Here is a 4,161-nt window from a genome sequence, read left to right as displayed (position 1 = left end):
AACTGTAAACCTTTGAGATCAAAGACCTTTGCAAGGGATTAAATAGTAAAAGTTCACCCCATGGCTGCTTGGGTGGGAGGTGGGGGAAGTTGGTAAATAAGGATTTTGCATCTCATAACTGTCTTTGAAGCTTCAGCTAGGACAGTGGTTCCCAACCTCTTTCCTCAAGGTACCCCTTTTCCATCATTGAGTAAACTGACAACCGCTGACTAAGTGACATATTTTGATGATTCATATGATTATATTGAAGCTGTGCAATGAACCCAAATAGTGAACACAACACGATTTGTGTAAAATGAGCTATTTGGATGAATTTTAAGCAGGTTATTTCCTGTGAATACTGCATCCGAGATGAGTTTTTTTATATTTTAAGGAACCTTTTTTTTTTTTGTTTTACAATACTCTTGTATTCTCTGTATTATGTTTTTTTTTTTAATTCTTTAACAATCATTCATACTTAGTGGGCTTTTTCTTTGACAAATTCAGTGTTTCCTTCACCTTGACACTTCACCATTGTTCCATTAGATCTCTGGTTGTTTGCATCCTTTTTAATGCAGGATGATGCTGTTCAGCAGAGACTGAAGGCTGTGAATATAGCTTGTGTTTAGGACTTAATCTTGATCTAAACTTTAAGATAACAATTCCATGTAGTTTTCTTTACAGAAAAGAATGAAATGCTGACCGACTGTGTACATAGTTTTCTTACACAGCTTGAAATCAAGGTTTCGCAACCTCTCTGTGAATCTTTGGCGACCCCTAGTGGCAGTCGAGATCCCCAGGTTGGGAACTAGTGAGCTAGTAGACGGTTAATTTAGCCTGGCATAAACAGGGAAACAGCTAGTCCGGTTCTGTCAATGTAAAATCTGCCTTTCAGCTAATGTAAATAAATCTAAAGCTTGCAAAATTGACAGTGGTTTATAAAAGCCAAAAACCAGCCTGTTTATATTTTTTCACTGCTGCACTAACAAACTGTACCTCCACTTCTGTTACTCAGTGTACTGCCCGCTTTGATCATAAAATCCTAATCAAGTTTTTTTTCACAGCTATTCAGTCATTACAGCGAATCATATTATTTGATACTGTGTAACAGCTAAGCTTGACAGCTACATTTAAAAAGCTTTTACCTGGATTAAAATGTAACAACTAAATTATGTTCATTATTTTAGCACTTTGACAACCTTGTTGAAAAATGTTATTTTAGTGCACATCTTCCTGCTCCACTATTCCTTTTAAATGTACTCTCTCAGCACCACCTTTTTACTCTTTGTTTCATTTTCCATGTTGCCTACGGTTCAGTCTGAATTCAGGATACCTTCTATTCGGCTGAATCCATCTGGGGAGGGGACGTTTCATTTATTTGGAATGCAACCAGTGTGTGTTTTTGACTGTAAAGAGTGCAAGTGTGTGAGTGGACAGGTCTGTCACTTCAGGCTGCAAAATGGCTGGCAGAAGTCCACTGGAATCCTCCTGATTACCATTCTGCCACTGTCTGAGCCAACAGTTATTCTTCAAAAAAAGTGTGCCTCTCTGAATGTCACTTGCTATCAGTGAACTTGGAGAAAATGGATCCAGAACTTTGGGAAATTGTAAAAGTATTGTTTAAGGTATGACATTTGATGTTTAAATTTTGACATTTAAGTGGGGCATTGGCCTTCCGTCTGAAGTTCATACATTTTACATGAAAGAGGTACGTCACCTTTACGTAACGTGTGCCTGACCCGTTCAGAGAGGGTGCACCTGTTCCATTTCTCTCTGCTCTGAACCTTTCTGGTACCAAGTGGTGCTTCAGTGTCTTTGGTCTTTTCGGCGTGAAAGTGGGCTTGGAGAGGTGGTTGGTGAGAGCAAGAGACAATGAGGGAGAAGGCACGTTTCAGCCTGCCGCTTTTGTTTGCGCCCTCCTACTCCTCAGCTGAAGAGTGCGGGTTTCCTTTGGCAACCAGAAGTGGAGTGCAGAAATACTGGGGGAGTTAAGAGCCTTACCTTTAATTGCACTTCCTGTTAGTTCCTATAAAGACACGAGAAGATGTTGCCAAGCACTTGAGAGACTATATGATGAGGAAATTAAGCTGTAACATGATTTCATGGGCCCAAAAAGGGAAACAATGTGAGGTTTTATTGTCTCTCCGTCTCTTGAGTCCACACATACGCCAAAGACAAGAATAGTTTCTATAATAAAAGCTGTCTAAGAGATGTAGTCTCTGTATGCCCCCTTCATAGCCAAACAGGCTGATGATGCTATTATGAAGCAGACAGTGGGTCACAGTGGACCTGCCAGAGAGCCTCACTATCATCACTATTGTCTTTGACGCAGGCTGGCCTGTACCTCCAATATGAGCAGATAGCACGGAGGAATTGAGTCGTTATTACTGTTTAACCTTTTGTCTCGGGAGGGGGGAGGCATGGAGAGACACGAACTTTGGCGTCACACTATTCAGAGTTGGCCACCTCATATATGATGGATTTGGGAAATGTGTTTATTTGCTTTCTGTCAAAGATCGAAATCAATCTCATGTCTGTGCTTTAAAGCTGCAGTAATCAATATTTTTACATTAACAATGGGTCAAGTAATTACGTTAAATGGGCGCTTGTAGTGACAAACCCACAGAGAATTACCTCCCAACTCTGCAGTTCTTCTAAGCTCTAGAGCATTTTAGCGTCTTTCAGATTTGTTTTGTTTTACAGCCCGAAGCTTCACTCTTTGGGTTCAGTCTCACTGCATTATTCAACTCCAGCTGCAGCAAGCAGCTGTTGTTAATAAATAAAAAGACTTAAAAGATATACTAATAAAGATGCATGCAGGTTTCTACACTGGATTTTAAGAGGCCGAGTAGAGTTTTTTCTTTTGCCTATCAATGGGAATTAGCTGTATATAAAACAATACAAATATCAGTATTTGATATAAAACATGAGTAGTATCAGTTGCTGAATTTGAGACAAAGGGTTACGTTGCAGTAAAACAACAACACTTCCCTGTCACTCTTCAGCTATTCCCATCAAATAAAGGCAATAAGAAGCCTAGGAGAAGTCTTGCTTTAATTGTAAAACAGAAAACAGTGAGAGAAATTGAGCTTTAGGTATGTGTCTGGGATTAGGTCGAAGCTGATTTCTCCCCCAAACCCTGAACTTAATTTGGAAGCATAACTTATTAAAGGGATTGCTCAATAACCTTTGATGGCAACAGACAGTAATTATCAATAGTTGCTCTTGTTGAAGTTAATGTAGGTTTTCTTTAGAGTTAGGATAACCTAACCAACGGGGTATGTAATGTAATGTAATACAGTCAAGGCTGGTGACTAAAGAACAACTGAGAAGCACAAACAAATAATACAGACAATATAATCACGCTGAAGCTGCAAATCACATTTACATTTCACAGTACAGCTTTTTGTCATATTGTGGAATGATTATAATTTGAGTGTAGTTATTGTTGGATGGTTTACGATTTATTTCAGTGACTGACTCAGAGAGTTTGTGTTTGAGATGTTAAATACAAATTTAGTTTTATTTGAATATTGGGATTACATCTGAAAATCTGAAAATGTGCCCAGATTAATATGGAGAAAAGTGGCAATACTCTGGTTGAATCACCATGGCTGCTCTCTGTCTGCAGGGAGCAGCTACAGGATTTGTCATTAGACAACATTATCACCACAGTCTGTCTCCCTGCTATTCAACTTAATGAGCTACTTTTCAAAATCAAACAAAATATGAATTATCTAAACAATAAAGCTGGATGAGGTTTCCTGGAAAACAATGGATAGGGCAGAGAGAGATTGTTCATAACAAAGAAAACAAACACTTGAGATTTTGTTTGTATGGCTGAGAGAGTATCTTTGCTTTAAGTTAGTTTAATAATCTAATAGGCTGGGCTGCCATGAATGGAGATTTAGACTGGTTATTAAACTGACTAGAGCTATGTTTGAGGTGATAGATGAGTTTAGTGGGCATCTTCCAGCCAATCAGAAGCAAGTATTTTCCATGTATACTGACTTACAGGTGAATACTGTTTTAGAGTTGATCATCCTCCCTGCATTGAAATCAAGTGTGAAGCTATCGCTCACCCATCGGTTTGTGCATTATCGCTTTGAAACCTCGACTTATTATATAACGTTATGGTCGTTGCCATGACAGTTTGGTTGAAGCCAGCGGAGGTGACGTACT

Source organism: Morone saxatilis, unplaced genomic scaffold (assembly GCF_004916995.1).
Source record: "Morone saxatilis isolate NCDOM2014 unplaced genomic scaffold, NCSU_SB_2.0 Contig1, whole genome shotgun sequence".
Lineage (NCBI taxonomy): Eukaryota > Metazoa > Chordata > Actinopteri > Moronidae > Morone > Morone saxatilis.
Note: the sequence above shows the minus strand (reverse complement) of the source record.